The 25,417-nt window shown below is 40.2% G+C and overlaps 1 pseudogene; it reads left to right on the top strand.

The window, feature by feature from the left end:
* The first annotated feature begins 227 nt into the window (after positions 1–227).
* Positions 228–4,508, top strand: LOC122690254 (annotated as a pseudogene).
* The last annotated feature ends 20,909 nt before the right edge of the window (positions 4,509–25,417 follow it).

Here is a 25,417-nt window from a genome sequence, read left to right as displayed (position 1 = left end):
ATAGAGAACAGACTTGGGGACACAGCAGGGGAATGAGAGGGTGAGACAAATCACAAAAGTAGCACTGACATATATATACACATTACCACGTGTAAAAGACATAGCTAGTGAGAAGGTGCCATATAACACAGGGAACCCAGACTGGAGTTTGTATGAATAAAGGGGCAGGATGGGGGGAGGGGAGTGGAGACGGAGAGGATATATATATATAGTTACAACTGATTTGTAATGTTGTATGGCAGAAACCAGCACAACATTGTAATGCAATTATCCTCCATTTAAAAATTTAAACTGTCAAACTGAGGTCCAATATTTTCCTCCAATTTAATAACAAGAAATTTAAAGCATTGATATTCATAATTTTGGTTGTTATTGGAGGGGAATTTTCTTGTTATATGGAGGAAGGGACTTCCTCAACCTCTCATCTCTCTTCCTGTCTCTGAAAAATATTACTGTTCTAAAGGCTTTTCTAGGGATGTGGTAAGAATGTACTTGCTTCCCTGCCATTTCATGTTTTTAACATTTGCAAGAGCAATAGACATCTCTTTTAGGTAAAAAATAAATAACATAATAAACAGTGGAAAAACAACATTTGCCCAAAACATACAACCCCCAAACATTTGCTGAATGTTTTTATCCGCATTTCATTGTTCAAGAATGCATTATATTCTTTCTTATGCAGGCATTTATATATTTATGCACGTAGGCATGTGTTTGTATACCGATCTACAAAAGGTAAGAGCTCATTTTAGTTTTTCAACCCTCCTGTCACTACAGTGGGTTGACATGTATCCTGAAAAAGACATGTCCAAACCGCAATGCCTGAACCTGTGATGAGACCATTTTGGGGAATAAGGTCTGTGACATGAAACTACGGGTATTGACATGAAATCATCCTGTATTTAGAGTAGACTCTACAATGAATGATTGGTGTCCTATAAGAAAAAGGAGAGAGGGAGAGCGTTGTGACCTCACTAGCCCTTTTGAGATTGCTACAGCACTGCCCCCAAGATTAAGCTTCCCTGATAGCTCCGTTCGTAAAGAATCCGCCTGCAATGTGGGAGACCTGGGTTCGATCCCTGGGTTGGGAAGATCCCCTGGAGAAGGGAAAGGCTACCCACTCCAGTATTCTGGCCTGGAGAATTTCACAGGGTCGCAAAGAGTCAGACACCCCTGAGCGACTTGCACTGCGCAAGAGAGAGGAGGGTCGGCTCAGAGCCCTGAGAGGTGCACAGGTGCGGTCGACCCCACAGCAAAGGTCAAACGGAAGTCCCTCTGCTGGGGCGGCATCCCGGAAGAAGCACTGGTCTTCGTGGAGTGGTGGCCTGGGGCCTGCGCACCTCAGCGGTCTCGGGCTTAGCTTCTCAGAACTAAGGGAGAAGCCTCACCTGGGAACAGGGAGGAATGGAACTTGGCGCCCGCCTTCTGCCTCACTAGAGAGCCCTGTGCCCACCACTGCCGTACTGCAACGGTTGTCAGTGCCTGGGGGCAGTCAACGTTCGTTTGCTTCCTTTTGGGATACTTGTCTTTAACACGGACAAATACACCGCCTTCTGGGGTCGTACTGTTTACCTGGCCCACAGAACCTTTTTACTTAAAGACATTCCGGTGCTCTCAATCCTGGAATTCTGGTATTGATGTTGAATACACCTTATTAGCATATTAAAATGGCTGTACCCAAAGGCACCATCCCTTCCTTGTTGGGATGCCTGTGCCACATCTGTGTGGAAATCCTCATTGAGCCTGTGACACTGCCTTGCAACCAACGCTCTGTAAAGCATGCTTCGAATCAACTGTGGAGAAGGCAAATTTGTGCTGTCCTTTCTGTTGCAGCCAGGTCTCTTCGTGGACTCGGTACCGCACCTGAAGAAATTCTCTTGTCAATATGGAACTGTGGGAGATAATTCAAAAACCCTAACCAGAGGAATGCCGGCTTAGAGTCTCTGGGCAACAATCAGAGGAAGTCGTTGATGACTCTCAGCCAGTTCGTCTATTAAGTCAACCTGGGGAATTAAGAAGAGAATATGAAGAGGAGAGAAGCAAGGTGGAGGCAGAGCGACAAGCCATTCAGGAGGAAGAAAACAAAGCCAGTGAAGAATACATACGGAGATTACTGGCAGAGGAGGAAGAAGAGGAAAAGAGACAGGCAGAAAAAAAGCTCAGAGAGATGGAAGAACAACTGAAAAGTGATGAAGCGCTGGCAAGAAGGCCAAGCCTTAATGTGAGCAATGTCTGTGAGGAAAGTGTCTCGGCTTTCTGCTCGGATTCCAAAAACATCTAATCCCGTCACAACTGAGTCACAAAGGAAAAGGAAGAGCAAACAAAAAAGCACTGGCGATATTCAAAAGAATTTGTCACTGAATTCTCAACTTGAGTCAGCGTCACACTCTGAAGTCATAGAAGAAGACAGGGAAACTTCCAGGTCTGAGGAAACTGACAGCAGTGATCGGGAGAAACCTACATGGCAAGACACAGAAATTGAGGAAGATGTGCCAGCACTTTCTCCTCAAATATGCCTTGAAGTTCAAAAGCGAGATGCAGAAGCTTCAGTGGAGTCACCTAGACCTCAGTTATGTGCCAGTGGTGGAGAATGGTACCTTGAAGGATAAGTGAAAACCAAACAAAGCAGTCATGAAAGAGAGTCATGTGTCATCAGTCATGAAGAACCTAAAGCTGGAATTTCCTCTTCTGGAGAAGCTGCATTTAAGTCTTTTGGCGAAACAGAGAGTGGATGTACAGTGTCAGATATGACATAGACACTGAAAAATAACACAGTTGTGACAGAAAATGAGGAGCCTCGCCTCACCTACTGACCAGTAAAGATATCTCCAGAGCGAAAAACCAGGAGTCTTTGTCTGAAGCAGTCAGCAATCCATGCTGTTCTACAAAAAGAAGAAAAATGGTCCTCAAAGCTTCCTCAGACCAAGAGTAAACAAGTCCACTTCACCCCAAAACTGATAGATTTGGAACGTCTGTTTTTTGAGAGACATTAAACAAGATGAACAGGATAGGTTATTAGCATTGCAGCTTCAGAAAGAGGTGAATCAAGAACAAATGAGGCCAACCTGGCTAAAAGGATCCCCAGATGAATATCAGTTATGGGCTATGTCTTCACCTTCAGGCAAATTACTAAATGGACAGAAGGAGAATACCAAAGAGAGAAGCTTCAAAAGACAAACTGATCTAGAGCATCCAGTACCTCACAGAGCCTCAAAAAGTGAAAATTGACACCCTTCTTTTAAGTTCCAGTTGTAACATTGTTCAGTTAATGCAAGAAAGTACCAAGTTCTACTATAGACACTTGTACATAAAATGACTCATTCCCTACAGCCTGGTAAGTCAAAGAAGAGTATTTTTCAGATGTTTCACAGATACACAAAGTAATGCTTGGGTAAGAAGAGTGTTTACAACCTAGTAAAGCTGGATTGTGAAGCTCTATCATAGATTCTTTATAAATTTTTCATTAGTGCTGCTCTGTGGGCACACTCATTGTCCCTGGTTAAAGGCCTGTGTGATTACAGGGGCAGAGTATATGGATGTGTTTCTGCCAAACGCAGTTGTAAGCAAGAGTTCTACTCCTTTCATTTTTTAATAACTGTGATGGACTAAGTTCAAGTTGATGGTCCTTATGGATGTAAAAATGCCTTGGCCAACTCCCAAGAAATCTTAATGTCCATGCATTTCCCCCAAGGTGCATATTTTAGTGCCTTTGAGCACTTCTTTGTCCTGACTAGTAATCAGAGCAACATTATAATATACCAAGTAACTAAGGAAGCCAGGTAGAGTTTAAAATCTGCTTTCTTGCAACTTTCTCATTACATTCGCAGAGCACTTGAAGTGTATCTTCCACAACACTAATTTCCATCTCTAGTTTAATTGCTTTCAGTATTACAGCATTTTCTTTGACTTCAAATGGGTTAAATCATGAAGTCAGAAAAATCAGACTTTTCTGGAAAATGATGACTTAGCTGAGAGAAAGGAGAGTTGGTGCAAAAGGAGTTAATCTTGGCTTGAGACTGACTGGGTTAGACTGAGAATTTGGAAGTACTGGAACTGAGTGGATGATAGACAACTGGGTCTAGGATGGAGTAGCAGGTGGAGTTTGGCAATGTATTCTGTCCTGTCTTTTCTTTGCTAAATGACACAGAAAGCATGTGCGTTTTACTGCTTTTCACACCATACTATGTAATCTGCTATTCCAAAACACAAAATGGGAATTTACTGTAGCAGAGTTATGTTGTAATATCCTGTGATGCAGAACCTGACTAGACATGTTGTTTCCTTACATTGCCATTTGTATTGATAATGACTCTTATTTGTGTTTATGCACAAAAATGGAAAGGATGATACTTGGATTTTGCCCTGTCTTATCCCTGAAAGTTAAATCAGAGAGCAGCAATTTCACTTGTGAAATTTAACTTAGAGACTGTTAACCTTTTATTTCATTAATATGAAAAACTTGGAGTGAAAAAACAACAGTTTTAACAGCATTTCTGCTGATGTCTAGTTTGCCATCCTTTTAAGGTAATGATACAATAAAATGTCCTAGAGCTAATAATTCTAGCTTAAGTTTGTCAATGATCTTATACATTATTATGTTTTTTGCCTGCAAATTACATAACTGAAATTCTGTAATCTTTGCATACTTGATGACATATACTTCAATATTGATTGGGTGATAATGGGTAGAATTCGGAAGCTAATTTAAACTTTAATTTCCCCTTTCTCATAAATGATTGTCCCCTGAGTGATGATTGTGCTGAAATGAAGTGTAGTTAGAAACTTACCAAATTTGTCTAAAATAGACTAAAATCTCTCTTTTCATCAAACCAATATTTTTTAAGACTACATTTTAAGGACTCCTTGAATTAGTTTTGTAATTACATCTTCCCAGAGTATTCCATGACCAAAAAGGATATAAAACAGTATAATGTATTTAAGATTTACATATGTAGCCATTTATTTTTCTGTGTAAAGTTTTCCTGACTAACGTCTTTTTTAAGGTAAATTTTAATTTTTCAGTTACTCTTTCTGAAACTCCTACCATAAATGCATTTTTGTGATAAACTAGTAAATGTTTTCTGTCAGTCATTAGTATATACTGATGCTTTTCCTCCCATTTTTATGGAAGAGATATGACAGTGTTTAATTTCTCAGGGAGTACTAAAACTGTGCAGAGCTTGAGAATCTGGAAATGAAAATAATCGTTAGAAAGAAAAAGAAGAGAAGGAGAGAGAGATGTCACACAGGCAAGAAGGCCTTGTGAAGATGGAGGAGGAGATTGGGGCCCTGCTGCCACAAACCAAGGAGCTCCAGAAGCATTCAGACCGGAGAAGAGGCAAGAATGGATACTGCCCCAGAGCATTTGGAAGAAGCATGGTCATGCCCAGCACCTTGATTTTGGGCTTTATGTCTCCAGAATTATGAGAGAATACATTTTTGACATTTCAGACAACATAGTTTGTGGAGTTTTGTTAAGCAGTCTTCAGTGGCATATTAGCTCACTAACAGCATCCCCAAATGTTCTTGTAAATAATCAGCACACTGCATTCTATATTCTTCGTGCCTACTGTGAGAGAAATTGCAATGAAGATTTATAAGATGAAATAGATACAGATAACGTCTCTCATTACCAAGGTTTTTAAATGTATTGTCACTTTTGGTGCTCACAGCATCCCTGTGAGGTAGTCATTTTTACTAAATCCCATTTTATAATAGGAAAACTAAAAAACAAAACAAAACAAAATGATAACTGAGGGACAGGGAGAAGAAGAACTTGGAGGAGAGGGAAGAGGTTACCCGAGAAAAATACAAAAGGTACAAAAGAGAGGCAGAAGTGTGTGTTGTTGTTTAGTCGCTCAGTCGTGTCCGACTCTTTTGTGACCTTGTGGAATGTAGCCCATCAGGCTCCTCTGTCCATGGGATTTCCCAGCCAAGAATGCTGGAGTGGGTTACCGTTTTCTTCTCCAGTGTCACGTCTATGCTGCTGCTGCTCAGTGTCCGACTCTGTGCGACCCCATAGACGGCAGCCCACAAGGCTCCCCTGTCCCTGGGATTCTCCAGGCAAGAACACTGGAGGGGGTTGCCATTTCCTTCTCCAATGCATGAAAGTGAAAAGTGAAAGTGAAGTCGCTCAGTTGTGCCCGACTCTTAGCGACCCCATGGACTGTAGCCCACCAGGCTCCTCCGTCCATGGGATTTTCCAGGCAAGAGTACTGGAGTGGGTCGACATTGCCTTCTCCAGTGTCACCTCTGTGCTGCTGCTGCTAAGTCGCTTCAGTCGTGTCTGACTCTCTGCGACCCCATAGACAGCAGCCCACCAGGCTCCTCCATCCATGGGATTTTCCAGGCAAGAGTACTGGAGTGGGTCACCATTGCCTTCTCCAGTGTCACCTCTATAGAACCCCCTAATTTAAAAAGAGGAGGAAGGGCTCACTGGAGTCATCAGAAACTCCTGAAAGAGGAGCTGGACCTGGGATAGTGGGCAGGACCTAAGGGGGCTAGATGGAAAGGAGGGGATGGGGAGTCCATCCTGACTGAAGTGAAGAGTGGGGCTGCCAGGTGAGCAGACAGGGCTCAGAGGTAACTGATGGGACACTCCAGGGATTTGAGGCCATCCGGGTGTAGGACTGATTGGGGAAGGACCATAGTTGCTCCCATGGGACACTACACAGCCCCTTTATACACTGATATGGTGTACAACGTTGGTAAGGAGTAAAGCGCCCCGTGCTTCTGTCACTGGTCTACAGGGCAGAGAAGGACCAGGTCCACTGACAGTAGGGAAGTTGAGTTGATGCTAAGTTCCCAGAGTCTCCTTTAAAGTAGGAAGCAGGCATAAAGCAGAAGGATTCATGACTAAGGGGTCCCCCATACCTCCTGGAGACCATACACGCCCTTTAGTTTCTCTCTGACCCCAGGTCCCATGGACTCCATCTGCCAGTGAGGTCCTGTCTGCCTCCCGGGGTCACATTCCTAACCAGAACACTCTGTCCACCCGTTAGCTCTCCCCACACTCTGGTTTGTTCCATCTCTGCATCGTCCCTGAGATCACTCAGGCTTTTCTCCTCCTTCATTACCTCAACCCCTTTCATCAGCTCAGTGAGGTGTATCACAACCCTGCTTTCCTTCACACCTATTATGATTTATTCCTTATAATGTTTCTTTGAAGAGTTCAATGAGTTACACTCAGAAGTTATATAGCTAAGAGACAACCAAGTGTAATACAAGGATTGATCTGAAGTCTTCACAGTGAAGACCATACAAAATCTCGTATTTCAAGGAAATAGGAAAAATGAACAAAAAGAACACAAGGCTCCTTTGGCTTCAGAATCTCAATAAAAAATAGCCTCAACAGTGAAATTGTAGATGTTAACATATCATGGAAAACAGATCTTGTGCCAACGTTAAAATTAACACCAGGCTTTGTATAGATGGCATTTATTATAAACAGTAAAATATATATAATGTCTCAACTGTAAAACGTTCATGTTGAAGTGTCTCTAACATGAGCTGCTTTAATAGGTTGAGGTGAAAAAGTTTCAGAACATCACAGTGGAAGCAATCCAACACTGACAAACTCTAGTGATCAAAGACATTCTCTTTTAGTTTATGTAAAACAATTCATAATTACAGAGAGAATGTCCCAGTTGTGTATAGTAGGAGACAAGCCACTTTTCCAGACGAAAAGGCACTCAAGACTTGGGATGAAATGAGCTCTGATCCAATCCAGCCAAGAGGAGCTGGTTCCTTTCAAGCAGTGGTTACGTATTCTTCAGCTTGAGCCCTCAAGGACAAAGGAAATCAGAAAACATTCCCTTCTCTTTAAACCTACCTTGGGCTTCCCAGGTGGCACAATGGTAAACAATCTACCTTCAAATGCAGGATACACAAGAGCCACAGGTTCGATTCCTGGGTTGGGAAGATCTCCTGGAGTAGGAAATGGCAACCCACTCCAGTACTCTTGCCTGGAAAATTTCATGGACAGAGGAGTCTGCAGCAGGCTACAGTCTATGGCGTCGCAAAGAACGGGACACAACTGTGCATGCACGTGGGCATGCATGCGCGTGTGCATGCACGTGCTCACACACACACACACACACACACACTCATTTCACCCATACTGGTCAGTCTCATTGCTTTGGTCAAGTGAGTGGAAGGCAGTTCAGTTCCAGTTCAGAGCCACCATGTTCCCATGCAGAGGTGCCATGTGGATGATCCAGACTTCATATATTTCCTGAGAGCCTCTTGCCACACATCTTCATGAGGTGATCAAGACCATATACTTTGAGACTGCTTCCTGACTAGGCTCCTTTCATGACAGACACTGACAGTACCATTCTTCATGGGGCCAAGTAGTTTTCCTTGGTCAACTCCCGAGTCCCCATGGCAAGGCAAGAGGAACTTGAGAACATTTGTGGCTGGAGTTTTGTGGGAGCATGAGAGAATATGTGAGAGTAAGTCTTCTTCACTCCAAAATCGCTGAGTCTACTTCAGTGTGGTGCTGGACTTAACTAGCCCAACTCTTGTGCATTAGTTTTCCCCCCACACTTCCTTTTTTGTTTATTGTTTTTTCTATTTTGTCTTCATTTTGTTAAATGGCAGGTATTGGATCCCACCCTCAATGAAATAAAAACACTATATACTGGGGAAGACAAATAGAGCAACATTTCTATCAGAAAATATAGGCTTGAAGAGCATGGCACTATAAATGCTTGCATGACCAGTCTCACTAAACATGCTCAGGCCTGAAAGTTTAGCATCAATTTCTTTTTTTTGCTTTTTTTAACCTTTAGAATTTAAACACAACTTTTAACATAGAACAATTCAACAGTAGTGAGTATAACCTTGAGTATCGATACTGTTGTGCAAATTGAAGGTGGGTGGTTTAGTCCAGAGCTGACCATCCTGCTATCAATCCATGGCACCTAACAGTACCTGTCATCACATTTGTTTATAACAACCCCTTCCTGTTTTGGTGTTAATGAGAAAACTGGTATCCTACTGCGATATTTGCTCTTGCTAAAACATCTAGTAATTGGTGTATGTAGCTAAATTTTCTGTTTCAAGGAATAAAGAACATAGTATCTTTTTCTAGAAGCTATTTCACAATCACCTGATTAGTACAAATGTATGATAAAGCTTCTTCCAGGCAGATGGTGTCTGAGCATCCCATCAAATGACACAAGGGACAATACTGGCAATGAGAATCACACAGCTTCTTTAAAAGCAAACATTGTGAAGATGAAGGTTAAATGAACAAAGGGGTCAAGGTCCTATTCATACCCTGGATTCTGTGCTAATTCTGAACAAATCACACCTTTTGTCCATGTGACGAAGTGAAGTGAAAGTCGCTCAGTCGTGTCCGACTCTGCGACCCCATGGACTATACAGTCCATGGAATTCTCTAGGCTGGAATACTGGAGTGGGTAGCCTTTACCTTCTCCAGGAGATCTTCCCAACCCAGGGATCAAACCGAGGTCTCCCACAATGCAGGTGGCTTCTTTACCAACTGACCTATCAGGGAAGCCCGTCTATGTGATAATCGTACCCATTAGATTTCTGTGAATATGTGGAGTTACAGGATTTTATTTTATTTATTAATTATTTATTTAGTTTACTTTACAACCTTGTATTGGTTTTGCCATACATTGACTTGGATCCGCCATGGATGTACATGTGTTCCCCATCCTGAACCCACCTCCCACCTTCCTCCCCATCCCATCCCTCTGGGTCATCCCAGTGCACCAGCCCTGAGCACCCTGTATCATGCATCAAACCTGGACTGGCGATTTGTTTCACTAATGATAATTTACATGTTTCAGTGTCATTCTCCCATATCATCCTGCCCTCGACCTCTCCCACATAGTCCAAAAGAGTGTTAAATACATCTGTGTCTCTCTTACTGTCTTTCATACAGGGTTATCGTTACCATCTTTCTAAATTCCATATATATGTGTTAGTATACTGTATTGGTGTTTTTCTTTCTGGCTTACTTCACTCTGCATAATAGGCTCCAGTTTCATCCACCTGATTAGAACTAATTCAAATGTATTCTTTTTAATGGCTGAATAATATTCCATTGTGTATATGTACCACAGCTTTCTTATCCATTTGTCTGCTGATGGACATCTAGATTGCTTCCATGCTCTGGCTATTATAAACAGTGCTGTGATGAACATTGGAGTACATGTGTATTTCAATTCTGATTTCCTCACTGTGTATGCCCAGCAGCGGGATTGGATCATGTGGCAGTTCTATGTCCAGTTTTTTAGGAATCTCCACACTGTTATCCATAGTGACTGTATTAGTTTGCATTCCCACCAACAGAATAAGAGGGTTCCCTTTTCTCCACACCTTCTCCAGCATTTATTACTTGTAGACTTTGGATAGCAGCCATTCTGACTGGTGTGTAATGGTACCTCATTGTGGTTTGGATTTGCATTTTTCTGATAATGAGTGATACTGAGCATCTTTTCATGTGTTTGTTAGCCATCTGTATGTCTCCTTTGGAGAAATGTTTGTTTAGTTCTTTGACCCACTTTTTGATTGTGTCTTTTATTTTTATGGAATTAAGTTGAAGGAGTTACTTGTGTATTTTTGAGATTAATTCTTTGTCCTTTGCTGCATTTGCTATTATTTTCTCCCATTCTGAAGGCTGCATTTTCACCTTGCTTACAGTTTCCTTTGTTGTGCAGAAGCTTTTAATTTTAATTAGGCCCCATTTGTTTATTTTTGCTTTTATTTCCAATATCCTGGAGGTGGGTCATAGAGGATCCTGCTGTGATTTATGTCAGAGAGTGTTTTGCCTGTGTTCTCCTCTAGGAGTTTTATAGTATCTAGTCTCACATTTAGATCTTTAATCCATCTTGAGTTTATTTTTGTGTATGGTGTTAGAAAGTGTTCTAGTTTCATTCTTTTACAAGTGGATGACCAGTTTTCCCAGCACCACTTGTTAAAGAGATTGTCTTTTCTTCATTGTATATTCTTGCCTCCTTTGTCGAAGATAAGATGTCCATAAGTACGTGGATTTATCTCTGGCCTTTCTATTCTGTTCCATTGATCTATATTTCTGTCTTTGTGCCAGTAGCACACTGTCTTGATGACTGTGGCTTTGTAGTAGAGACTGATGTTGGGCAGGTTGATTCCTCCAGTTCCATTCTTCTTTCTCAAGATTGCTTTGGCTATTCGAGAATTTTTGTATTTCCATACAAATTGTGAAATTATTTGTTCTAGTTTTCTGAAAAATACCGTTCATAGCCTAATAGGGACTCCATTGAATTTATAGATTGCTTTGGGTAGTGTACTCATTTTCACAATATTGATTCTTCAAATCTATGAACACGGTGTATTTCTCCATTTATTTGTGTCCTCTTTGATTTCTTTCATCAGTGTTTTATAGTTTTCTATATACAGGTCTTTTGTTTCTTTAGGTAGATTTGTTCCTAAGTATTTTATTCTTTTCGTTGCATTGGTGAATGGTATTGTTTCCTTAATTTCTCTTTCTGTTTTCTCATTGTTAGTGTATAGGAATGCAAGGGATTTCTGTGTGTTAATTTTATATCCTGCAACTTTACTATATTCATTGATTAGCTCTAGTAATTGTTCTGGTGGAGTCTTTAGGGTTTTCTATGTAGAGGATCATGTCATCTGCAAACAGTGAGAGTTTCACTTCTTCTTTTCCTATCTGGATTCCTTTTATTTCTTTTTCTGCTCTGATTGCTGTGGCCGAAACTTCCAAAACTATGTTGAATAGTAATGGTGAAGGTGGGCACCCTTGTCTTGTTCCTGACTTAAGCGGAAATGCTTTCAATCTGTCACCTTTGAGGATAATGTTTGCTGAGGGTTTGTCATATATAGCTTTTATTATGTTGAGGTATGTTCCTTCTATTCCTGTTTTCTGGAGGGTTTTTCTCATAAACAGATGTTGAATTTTGTCAAAGGCTTTCTCTGCATCTACTGAGATAATCATATGATTTTTATTTTTCAATTTGTTAATGTGTATGACATTGATTGATTTGTGGATATTGAAGAATCCTTGCATCCCTGGGATAAAGCCCACTTGGTCATGATGTATGATCTTTTTAATATGTTGTTGGATTCTGTTTGCTAGAATTTTGTTAAGGATTTTTGCATCTATGTTCATCAGTGATATTGGCCTAGTTTTCTTTTTTGTGTGGCATCTTTTTCAGGTTTTGGTATTAAGGTGATGGTGGCCTCATGGAATAAGTTTGGAAGTTTACCTTCTTCTGCAATTTTCTGGAAGAGTTTGAGTAGGTGTTCTTCTCTAAATTTTTGGTAGAATTCAGCTGTGAAGCCATCTTGTCCTGGGCTTTTGTTTGTTGGAAGGTTTCTGATTACAGTTTCAACTTCCTTGCTTGTGATGTGTCTGTTGAGATTTTCTATTTCTTCCTGGTTTAATTTTGGAAAGTTGTACTTTTCTAAGAATTTGTCCATTTCTTCCAAGTTGTCCATTTTATTTGCATATAGTTGCTGATAATAGTCTCTTACGATCCTTTGTATTTTTGTGTTGTCTGTTGTGATCTCTCCATTTTCATTTCTAATTTTGTTGAATTTAGAAAATCAATTTTCTCCCTTTGTTTCTTAGTGAGCCTGGCTAATGGTTTGTCAATTTTATTTACCTTCTCAAAGAACCAACTTTTGGTTTTGTTGATTTTTGCTATGGTCTCTTTTGCTTCTTTTGCATTTATTTCTGCCCTTATTTTTAAGATTTCTCTCCTTCTACTAACCCTGGAGTTCATAATTTCTTTCTTTTCAAGTTGCTTTAGGTGTAGATTTAGGTTATTTATTTGGTTTTTTCTTGTTTCTTGAGGTAAACCTGTATTGCTATGAACCTTCTCCTTAGCACTGCTTTTACAGTGTCCCATAGGTTTTGGGTTGTTGTGTTTTCATTTTCATTTTTTTCTACACATATTTTGATTTCTTTTTTCATTTCTTCTGTGATTTGTTGGTTGTTCAGCAGTGTGTTGTTCAGCCTCCATATGTTGGCATTTTTAATAGTTTTTATCCTGTAATTGACATCTAATCTTACTGCATTGTGGTCAGAAAAGATGCTTGGAATGATTCAATTTTTTTTTTAATTTACTAAGGCTAAACTTATGGCCCAGGATGTGATCTATCCTGGAGAAGGTTCCATGTGCGCTTGAGAAAAAGGTGAAATTCATTGTTTTGGGGTTAAATGTGTTATAGATATCAATTCAGTCTAACTGGTCTATTGTATCATTTAAAGTTTGTGTTTGCTTGTTAATTTTCTGTTTAGTTGATCTATCCATAGGTGTGAGTGTGGTATTAAAGTCTCCCACTATTATTGTGTTATTGTTAATTTCCCCTTTCATACTTGTTAGCATTTGTCTTACATATTGTGGTGCTCCTATGTTGGGTGCATATATATTTATGATTGTTATATCTTTTTCTTAGATTGATCCTTTGATCACTAGGTAGTATCCATCTTTGTCTCTTTCCACAGCCTTTGTTTTAAAGTCTGTTTTATTTGATATGGGTATTGCTACTCCTGCTTTCTTTTGGTCTCTATTTGCATGGAATATCTTTTTCCAGCCCTTCACTTTCAGTCTGTATGTGTCCCTTGTTTCGAGTTGGGGTCTCTTGTAGACAGTATATATAGGGGTCTTGTTTTTGTATCCATTCAGCCCGTCTTTGTCTTTTGTTTGGGGCATTCAACCCATTTACATTTAAGGTAATTATTGATAAGTATGATCCCATTGCCATTTACTTTATTGTTTATACACCCTTTTGGTGTTTCCTGTCTAGAGAAGATCCTTTAGCATTTGTTGGAGAACTGGTTTGGTGGTGCTGAATTCTCTCAGCTTTTGCCTGTCTGTAAAGCTTTTGATTTCTCCATATTTGAGTGAGATCCTTGCTGGGTACAGTAGTCTGGGCTGTAGGTTATTTTCTTTCATCACTTTAAGTATATTCTGCCATTCCCTTCTGGCCTGAAGAGTTTCTATTGAAACTCTGTTATCTATTGAAAAGCTGTTATCCTTATGGGAATCCCCTTGTGTGTTATTTTTTTGTTTTTCCCTTGATGCTTTTAGTATTTGTTCTTTGTGTTTGATCTTTGTTAATTTTATTAATATGTGTCTTGGGGTGTTTTGCCTTGGGTTTATCCTGTTTGGGACTCTCTGGGTTTCTTGGACTTAGGTGATTATTTCCTTCCCCATTTTAGGGAATTTTTCAACTATTATCTCCTCAAGTATCTTCTCTTGGTCTTTCTTTTTGTCTTCTTCTTCTGGGACTCCTATGATTCGAATGTTGAGGCATTTAACATTGTCCCAGATGTCTCTGAGTTTGTCCTCATTTCTTTTAATTCTTTTTTTCTTTTTTTCTCTCTGTTTTATTTCTACCATTCTATCTTCTACCTCACTTATCCTATCTTCTGCCTCCGTTACTCTACTGTTGGTTCCCTCCAAAACGTTTTTGATCTCATTAACGCATTATGAGAGTGGAGGTATGGAGGCGTTTGATGAACTCCTATCGTTTAATGTTCCCTGGGTTCAGGAGTTCTCTGGTATTCTCAGGATTTGGACTTAAGCCTCCAGCCTCTGGTTTTCAGTCTTATTCTTACACAGTAGCCTCACGACTTCTCCATCTATACAGCATAAGTGATAAAATATCTAGGTTAATGATGAAAAGTTTCTCCACAGTGAGGGACACCTGTAGAGGTACACAGAGTTACATGGAGATGAGAAGAGGGAAGTGGGAGTTAGAGGTGATGAGGAGGAGCAGCGGGGGTATCAAAAGGGGAGAGGGCAAGCTAGCCAGTAATCACTTCCCTGTGTGGTCTCCACAGTCTGGACCCCTATGAGATGTTCACGGAGTTACACAGAGAGGAGAAGAGGGAGGAAGGAGACAGAGGTGGCCAGGGGGATAAAAGGGGGAAGCAAAAGGAGACATATCCAGCCAGTAATCAGTTCCCTAAGTGTTCTCCACAGCCCAGAACACACAAAGACATTCACTGAGTTGGGGAGAGAAGAAAAGGGGGTGGGGGGAGATAGAGGCGACCTGGTGAAGAAAAAGGAGAGTCAAAAGGGGTGGAGAGCAATCAGGCCAGTGATCCCGCGCCCAAGTAAAAAATGGGTACTGAAGGTTGGGTTCTTAAAGGTACAAAGTTGATAACAAATACCAAAAAGCAAAGATTAAAAATCTTGAGTAAGGGTTAGATTCCCAAAAATACAATATTAAAAAGAAAAGAAAAAAAGAAATCAAACAAACAACAACAAAACAAAGCAAAGTCACTGAAATTATAATATATATATATATATGAAGTTTGCTTTAAAAATAGGGTCTTTCTTTTTTTTTTTTGCAAGGTAATAGCAGGTTATAAAAATGAAAGTTAAAGGAGTAATGGGGACTTAAAAATTTTTTTTAATTTAAAAAATATTTTTAAATTTTTTTAAATTTAAAAAATGATAGTAGTAAAAATATATCTAAGACTTTCTCTGGAGCTGTTGCGGACAGTGTGGGGTCAGTTCATCTTCAGATAGTTCCTTGGTCCGGCTTGTACTTCTCAAGGTCTATAGGCCCCTTCCTATGTAGTCGGTGCTAACTACAGGGTTTCAATCTATTGCACCTGTCACTTCCAAAGCGGTTCCCTCTGTTTATTTTAGCTTCTGTTTGCTGGTCTCTTCAGTGTCTAATTTCCACCGTGCCACAAGGGGCACAGTGGTGGTCACTTTTTTTGGGGGAGGGGGAGGGCTCGCTTGCTCACTCATGCTTTGGAGAGGGAGAAACACTGCAAACAAATATCACTGGCATGTGCTCACAGTGTTTCAGCTGCACTGAGTTTGACCCCGCTCACAGCGTGTGTACTTTCCCAGTCTACACTGCTCAGACTCTAGGTTGCTCTCCCAGGAACTGTCTGATGCGGGCCCTGGTTTGCATGCACTTTCCAGGCCTAAGCTGCTCAGGTTCAGGTTCTTGGGTACTCCACAAAGGCACAGACTTGGTTGGGCCGGCGTTTTGCACCTGTCCCAGGTCCGAGCAGCTCAGGTGACCAAGTGCTTGGCGTGTGTAGTCGCCCCCAGTTGAAGGCTGTGGCTTATCCCTTCCCCTGTTCCAGCCGCTTGGTTTTCTGGGTGTACAATGGGCATGCCTTCTCAGGTGTGCCGTGTGTCTATTCTGGGGAGCTGGTCTCTGGCTGCGACCCTCCCGGCAGATGTCGATTGTCCAGAATCCCAAGAAGTCTTGGTTAGAAGAGAAGTCTGCTTGCAGTTTGGTAGGATGCCTCTCTGGGGCCGCGATTGGCCCCTTCTGGCTCTGGCTGCCCTCATCTGCCTGGGGATGGGCCGGTTCACAGCCGGCTAGCTCTGCTCAGTCCTTTGTTCTGTGAGCGTGCCTGGTGGGCTCTTAGGTTAGGGCTTTTCGCCTTTTCGCAGGATAGCTCTCCCACAGTCTGGGTTGTTAACTCAAGTTAGTTTCCTCAGATTGCCCTCAGAACATTCAGGCCCGGTTCTTACCCTAAGCAATGCAGCCTTCTCCTTCCTGTCCCTCCCCCGCTTGCTAGCGGGGGATGCAAGCGTCTGGGTTGCTGCTCCACTGGGAGTTGCTGTAAGGCACATAATCTGTGGGTTGTAATTATTTATTTATTTTTCCTCCTGGATATTTTGCCCTCTGAGATTCCACGGCTCGCCACAGACCTGCCAGAGAGTGTTTCCTGGTGTTCGGAAACTTCTCTCTTTTTTAAGACTCCTTTCCTGGGATTGATCTCCATCCCTACCTCTTTTATCTCTCTTTTTATCTTTTATATTTTGTCCTACCTCCTTTTGAAGACAATGGGCTGCCTTTCTGGGTGCCTGATGTCCTCTGCCAGCATTCAGAAGTTGTTCTGTGGAATTTGCTCGACTTTCAAATGTTCTTTTGATGAATTTGTGGGGGAGAAACTGGTCTCCCCGTCCTATTCCTCTGCCATCTTCTGCAGGGTGAGGGATGTTCATAAATTGTAGATGACCACTCTACTCTGAAAAATTGATGTCATGTGTTATTGGAGAAAGTAATTTTATTATCTTGGCAAATAAAACCATGAATTCTATTTTAAAAAAATCCCTTCATGTTCAAAAGTTTTCTTTCATTAACATTGTAAGGGGAAAGTGGCAGGATGTGAGAACACAGCAGAGCAGTAAGATGGGTGATGCAGCCCGGCCCAGGGCATTCTGACCTCAGACCCATCCTGATGTTTCGCTTGCACATTCTGTATTCTCATGAACAACAGAGGATTTTTTTTTTTTGAAAGTTTCTCAGTCATGTCCGACTCTTTGCCACCATTTTCCAGGCTAGAATACTGAGGTGGGTAGTCTTTCCCTTCTCCAGGGGATCTTCCCAACCCAGGGACTGAACCCGGGTCTCCCACATTGCAACAGCAGAGGATGGTGGCAGTCTCCTCAGTCTCACCCATTTCTTCCAAGAAATGAGACAGTGGTGCCTTGAAGAGCATGCGTATGTTTTCTTAGATTGTGTTGCTTCTCCCCCGCTCCCATTCCTGGTAGAAGAAAACTCAGAAGATCTTTTGACTTGAATATTTGCCCATTTAGTAAAACTGCACCATCACCACATACTTTTTATTTAAAGATTTATTGATTTATTTATGGTTGCAATGAGTCTTCATTGCTGCACGCGGGCCTTCTCCAGTTGCAGTGAGCGGGGCCTACTCTCTAGTGGTGGTGCAGGAGATTCTCATTGCGGTGACTTCTCTTCTGGTGGAGGACGGGCTCTAGGCATGCAGGCTTCAGTCGTTGCAGCATATGGGCTCAGTAGTTGCAGTTCACAGGCTTTAGAGTGCTGGCACAGTAGTTACGTTGCATGGGCTTAGTTGTCCCACAGCATGTGGTATCTTCCTGGACCAGGTATCGAACCAGTGTGTCCTGCATTGACAGGTGGATTCTTCACCACTGAGCCACCAGGGAAGCCCACCAAATGATTTTTTAGACAAATTAAATTAAATGAAGACAATGATTCATTCACATATAGGAGCATCGATAGGTCCAGAGTTAAGCTCAACACACTCTTCCAACCTATGCTGCCATGCATGGGCTGGTGGTTTTGAAGAGGTCCTGAACTACAGTTGAGGACAGTTGTGGACTGGTTCCTGTGACTGTGAGTTCCACTTCCAGATAACTTGGGCTTCTTGACCCCCAAACAGCACATGCTGCCAACTTGGGCTCAAGTGGAGCCCATGCTGATTCAAGGCTTGAGTTCTAGAATGCTCCAGAACCTGAAAGCAGAAAGTTTGTATTTCCTGGGGAACAGAGACAAGACGCTATTTTGTCTTGGAAATGAATTTTCTTGCTACTGGTTCTTTTCCTTCTTCCTATACCTTTCCTCCTGGCTCAGATGCAGCCAAGGTGGATGGGACCCCTTGCATTCTGCCTCCTTCTCCTGCTGCATGGAGCCATGCAACTGGGTGGGGGCCCCGAAGAGAAGTGGACCTTGGGCAGGCTGGATTTAGCTTTTGTGCACATATTTCTGCAGAGTTAAATCCAACGTCATGACCACTTCCCAAACAGAACTGCATTTGTTGACTCAACCACCCCCCTTATGTTTGAGTAATTCTGTGCTGTGGGAGGCACATGGGTTATTCCTATTTTACTCAAATGTGCATTTTACTGTTGTCCACACTAACTGACCTTTTAAAACTGTGTTTAGTAGAATCTCTGCACAGGATTTCCCCTGGGACATAATAGTTTGTTTGTGTTAATAGAAATGGATTATCTGGAGAGGTTCCTTCATACACAGTTGGCCCTGTCACTTTGGATTCTTTTCTAGGTAGCTTTCATGCTTTACCAGGTGGGCCCACAATGTTCCTTTCCTTTATCTTAAATTCATATCTCTGCCAACCTCCTGAAGATCAGGATTAACAAAGATGCAAGGGATAATTCCTAGGCTCCCCTGAGTCCTTTGACCTTACAGAAGAAGTATTTAATGACAAGGGAATTGATCTGACAAAATCAGATAGAAGGGGTTAGTACAGTTTGGAACATCACATTCAAATAGAGGTATGTTTTAAGGAAAGAAAAAGTCATTGAAGTCAAAGTAACCAAATATCCAAGGAGGTAATGTTCACTTCCCAACTGCCTGTTTAGGATATGGAGAAAATGTGTATCCTTATCTGTCATTCATTCATTGACTTATACATTCATATTAATAAATAATATGTTCCCCAAACAGTGGTGAGGGTCTGCATGCCCAGCTCTTTCCATTGGTGTGGTCAATAAAGTCCCTTTATCATCTACAATTTGAAGAACAAGACACTTTAAGTTTTTCTCTACATACATTGAAACAACATCCTTTAGTATCATACTGCGTTTTTGTTTTGTTTTGTTTTTAACCACACTGTATAGCATGCAGAATCTTACTTCCCCAACTGGGGATTAAACCCATGCTCCTTGCAGTGGAAGTGTGGAGTTTTAACCACTGGACCTCCGGGAACATCCCTGGTGTTATATATTTTGCTTCTACTATTAAACAAAATTTGGAAATTTCAATAGGAAAAAGAAAGAATTTAATCATATTTTGGGGGCTGTTCTTCCTTCCAGATGTTTCTAGATTTATTATTTTACTAATTCCTTTCTGTTTCCTCTACACACTCTTCAGGGTGTATCTGCTGGTGAAAACTTTTTCTTAATCTTTCTTCACTTGAGAATCCCTTTTTAATCCCCAGTAATTTCTGAAGGATAATTAAGCTAGATACAGGTTTTGAGGTTGTCAATTCCTTTATTTCAGCACTTGGAAAATGTGCACTTCCTTGTGGACCACATCATTTATGACAAGAAATGCTGTCCTTTATATACCACTTTTCTCCTATAGGTAGTGTAGGTTGTGTTTCTTTCCCTGATTTCCCTTTTGTATTTACTTTTCTGAGCTTTGACTATGATGTGTCTTTTCCTAAACATCTTTAGGTGTACTCTGCTTTGGGTCCACTCAATTTCTTAAAAATATAGATTTAGACACATGTGTAATCAACTAATTTATTTTTATAGATTATTTATCATTTTTTATTTATTTGTTTATTTTTGGTTGCACTGAGTCTTTGTTGCTGTGTGTGGGCTTTCTCTAGTTTCAGTGAGTGGGGGCTACTCTCTAGTTCTGGTGTGCAGGCTTCTCATTGTGGCTTCTCTTGTTGCAAGCATGGGCTCTAGGCACACAGGCTTCAGTAGCTGCAGCTCTTGGGCTCTAGAGTATGGGCTCAGTAGTTGGGGTGCACAGGCTTAGTTGCTCCTCGGTATGTGGGGTCTTCCTCGACCAGGGATGGAAACTGTGTCCCCTGTATTGGCAGGCTGATTCGTAATCACTGGAACACCAGCGAAGTCCCTGGTCAATTAATTTATGACAAAAGGAACCAAGAATATACACTGGGGAAAGGACAGTCTCCTCAAGAAATGGTGTTGAGAAAATTAGACAACCATGTGCAAAATAATGAAACTTGACCAGTATCTTCAACCATACATAAAAATGAACTCAAAATGGGGTTAAAGACTTGAACATAAGATCTGAAATCTTCAAACTCCTAGAAGAAAACAAACAGTACACCCCTTGACATAGATCTTGGCAGTGATTTTTTAATCTGACACCAAAGCAAAATCAACAAAAATAAATGGGACTACATCAGACTACAAAGCTTCTTTATGGCAAAGGAAACCATCAACAGAATTAAAAGACAACCTACTGAATGGGATAAAATAATTATAAGTATCTGATAAGGAGCTAATGTCCATAATATACAAAGAACTCATACAGCTCAATAGCAAATAATAATAATAATTCTATTAAAAAATGGACAGATCTGAACAGACATTTTTCCAAAGAATACATACAGATGGCCAACAGGTACATGAAAAGTTGTTAAACATTAATTGTTGGGGAAGGGCAAATCAAAACCAAAATGAGATATCACCTTACACTTGTTAGAATGGCTGTTATTTAAAAAAGACAGTAAATAGCAAGTGCTGGCAGGGATGTGGAGAACTTTGTGCACTGTTGATGGGAATGTAAATAGGTGCAACCACTATGGAAAACAGTCTGGAGGTTCCAAAGAAAATTAAAAAAAAAAAAAGAGAGAGAGAGAGAGAACTGTCATATGATCTGGCAGTTCCACTTCTGGGTATTTATCTAAAGAAAATAAAAACACTAATTTGAAAAGGTTTATGCATCCTCATGTTCATTGCAGTATTATTTATAGTAGCGAAGATATGGAAACAACCTAAGTATCCACAGTGTGTGAATGGATAAAGACAATGTGGTACATGTATTTAATGGAATATTATTCGCCCATAAGTAAGAACAGGATCTTTTTGCTTGGGATAACACGGATGGATCTTGAGGGCATCATGCTAAGTAACTCAAACAGAGAAAGATAAATACTGTTTGATCTCTTTTATGTAGAATCTAAAACAACCCCCCCCCCCCAGTCAAGCTGATATATACAGGGACTAGTTTGGTGGTTGCCGCAGGTGAGGGGTGGGGGGTTAGAAAAATGGAAACCTTTTTTTAGCTTAAATAAAATGAGTAAAGAATTTTAATTAAAAATGTAAGTTTAGATTTTTGGCCAGATTTGATGATTATTAGCCATTATTTTTCAAATTCATTTTCACCCACGCACTTTTTCGCCTCTCCTTCCAGAACAAAAATGAGAAGCATAGCATATCCTTAGTTAGATCAATGGGTCCCTGAGACTTTGTTCTTTTTTATAATACCTTTTCTCTTTGTTGTTCTGACTGTATAATCTCTAACATGCTGTCTTCAAGTTCACTGATTCTTTTCTCTATTCTGCTCTTCAGTCTATCCATTGAGCTTTTAATTTATGTTTCAGTTCTAAAATTTCTAATTGGTTTTCCCTGTATCTTGTGTTTCTTTGCTGAGACTTGATTTTTTTTTTCATTTGTTTCAAGTATATCTGTAAGTAATTGTTGAAACATTTTTATAAGATCTACTTTAATTTCCTGGTCAGATAATTCCAACATCCATGTCATTTCTGTGTTGGTGTCTGTTGATTGCCTTTTTTCAATTTGAGATTTATCTGGTTCTTGGATATTGTATCCAGATTTTGAATAATGTGATATGACACTCTGTATCTTATTTAATTTTATTTTTATTTATTATTTATTTGGCTTTGCCAGGTCCTCATATTGAAGCACTTTTGCATTATTAGAATAAGCTCCATAATGTGGAGCTCCATAATAAGCTCCATAATTTTGAACTGTGGTGTTGGAGAAGACTCTTGAGAGTCACTTGGACTGCAAGGAGATCAAACCAGTCAATCCTAAAGGAAATCAGTCCTGGATATTCATTGGAAGGACCGATGCTGAAGTGGAAACTCCAATACTTTGGCCACCTGATGCAAAAAACGGACTCATTTGCAAAGACCCTGATGCTGGGAAAGATTGAAGGCAGGAAGAGGAGGGGACGACAGAGGATGAGATAGTTGGATGGCATCACCGACTCGATGGACATGAGTTTGAGCAAGCTCCAGGAGTTGGTGATGGACAGGGAAGCCAGGCGTGCTGCAGTCCATGGGATCACAAAGAGTCAGACAGAACTGAGCCACTGAACTGACACAGAAGTCTGGTAACAAGGTATGTTGGTTCCACCTTGTGACAAAAGTCTGAACTTCAACTTGAACATTTGGGAACAGGAAAGTGGGACAGAGGGGCAAACTCACCAGACAGAGCTTTCTAGAAGTCTGGATGGAAAGCGGGGAATTCCTTGGGTATGGCTATACTGATGGCCTCTTTCTGGCCATTTCATATAAAGGAGATCATATAATACGTGATCTTTTCCATATTCGGGTTTTCACTTGGCATAAATTTTTCAAGGTTCCTCTAAGCTATAGCGTATATCAGTACTTCATTCCTTTTTATTGGCAAATGACATACCACATTTTATTTATTAAATCACAAATTGGTGACTATTTAGGTTGTTTCCACTTTTCACTATTATTAACAATGATTTCCATTTGTATATTAATATTTAAATGTCTTATTCAGTTTGCATTCCCACCAACAGTGTAAGAGGGTTCCCTTTTCTCCACACCCTCTCCAGCATTTATTGCTTGTAGACTTTTGGATAGCAGCCATCCTGACTGGAGTGTAATGGTACCTCATTGTGGTTTGGATTTGCATTTCTCTGATAATGAGTGATGTTGAGCATCTTTTCATGTGTTTGTTAGCCATCTGTATGTCTTCTTTGGAGAAATGTCTGTTTAGTTCTTTGGCCCATTTTTTGATTGGGTCATTTATTTTTCTGGAATTGAGCTGCAGGAGTTGCTTGTATATTTTTGAGATTAATCCTTTGTCTGTTGCTTTGCTTGTTATTATTTTCTCCCATTGTGAAGGCTGTCTTTTCACCTTGCTTATAGTTTCCTTTGTTATGCAAAAGCTTTTAAGTTTCATTAGGTTCCATTTGTTTATTTTTGCTTTTATTTCCAATATTCTGGGAGGTGGGTCATAGAGGATCCTGCTGTGATTTATGTCAGAGAGTGTTTTTCCTATGTTCTCCTCTAGGAATTTTATAGTTTCTGGTCTTACTTTAGATCTTTAATCCATTTTGAGTTTATTTTTGTGTATGGGGGTAGAAAGTGTTCTAGTTTCATTCTTTTACAAGTGGTTGACCAGTTTTCCCAGCACCACTTGTTAAAGAGGTTGTCTTTTTTCCATTGTATATCCTTGCCTCCTTTGTCGAAGATAAGATGTCCATAAGTACATGGATTTATCTCTGGGCTTTCTATTCTGTTCCATTGATCTATATTTCTGTCTTTGTGCCAGTACCATACCATCTTGATGACTGTGGCTTTGTAGTAGAGTCTGAAGTCAGTCAGGTTGATTCCTCCAGTTCCATTCTTCTTTCTCAAGATTGCTTTGGCTATTCGAGGTTTTTGTATTTCCATACAACTTGTGAAATTATTTGTTCTAGTTCTGTGAAGAATCCCGTTGGTAGCTTGATGGGGATTGCATTGAATCCATAGATTGCTTTGGGTAGAATAGCCATTTTGACAATATTGATTCTTCTAATCCATGAACACGGTATATTTCTCCATCTATTTTTGTCCTCTTTGATTTCTTTCATCAGTGTTTTATAGTTTTCTATGTATAGGTCTTTTGTTTCTTTACGTAGATATACTCCTAAGTATTTTATTCTTTTTGTTGCAATGGTGAAAGGTATTGTTTCCCTAATTTCTCTTTCTGTTTTCTCATTGTTAGTGTATAGGAATGCAAGGGATTTCTGTGTGTTAATTTTATATCCTGCAACATTACTGTATTCATTGATTAGCTCTAGTAATTGTTCTGGTGGAGTCTTTAGGGTTTTCTATGTAGAGGATCGTGTCATCTTCAAGCAGTGAGAGTTTTACTTCTTCTTTTCCTGTCTGGATTCCTTTTATTTCTTTTTCTGCTCTGATTGCTCTGGCCAACACTTCCAAAACTATGTTTAATAGTAGTGGTGAGAGTGGGCACCCTTGTCTTGTTCCTGACTTTAAGGGAAATGCTTTCAATTTGTCACCATTGAGGATAATGTTTGCAGTGGGTTTGTCATATATAGCTTTTAATATGTTGAGGTATGTTCCTTCTATTCCTGCTTTCTGGAGAGTTTTCCTTTTATCATAAATGGATGTTGAATTTTGTCAAAGGCTTTTTCTGCATCTCTTGAGATAATCATATGGTTTTTATCTTTCAATTTGTTAATGTGGTGTATGACATTGATTGATTTGTGGATATTAAAGAATCCTTGCATTCCTGGGATAAAGCCCACTTGGTCATGGTGTATGATTTTTTTAATATGTTGTTGGATTCTGTTTGCTAGAATTTTGTTAAGGATTTTTGCATCTATGTTCATCAGTGATATTGGCCTGTAGTTTTCTTTTTTTGTGGCATCTTTGTCTGGTTTTGGAATTAGGGTAATGGTGGCCTCATAGAATGAGTTTGGAAGTTTACCTTCCTCTGCAATTTTCTGGAAGAGTTTGAGTAAGATAGGTGTTAGCTCTTCTCTAAATTTTTGGTAGAATTCAGCTGTGAAGCCATCTGGTCCTGGGCTTTTGTTTGCTGGAAGATTTCTGATTACAGTTTCGATTTTCTTTCTTGTGATGGCTCTGTTAAGATCTTCTATTTCTTCCTGGTTCAGTTTTGGAAAGTTATACTTTTCTAAGAATTTGTCCATTTCTTCCAAGTTGTCCATTTTATTGGCATAGAGCTGCTGGTAGTAGTCTCTTATGAACCTTTGTATTTCAGTGTTGTCTGTTGTGATCTCTCCATTTTCATTTCTAATTTTGTTAATTTGGTTCTTCTCTCTTTGTTTCTTAATGAGGCTTGCTAATGGTTTGTCAATTTTGTTTATTTTTTCAAAAAACCAGCTTTTAGCTTTGTTGATTTTTGCTATGGTCTCTTTAGTTTCTTTTGCATTT

This window comes from Cervus elaphus, chromosome X (genome assembly GCF_910594005.1).
Source record: "Cervus elaphus chromosome X, mCerEla1.1, whole genome shotgun sequence".
Classification (NCBI taxonomy): Eukaryota; Metazoa; Chordata; class Mammalia; order Artiodactyla; family Cervidae; genus Cervus; species Cervus elaphus.
The sequence above is the reverse complement of the archived record's forward strand: the minus strand, read 5'-3'. Positions and strand labels throughout refer to the sequence as shown.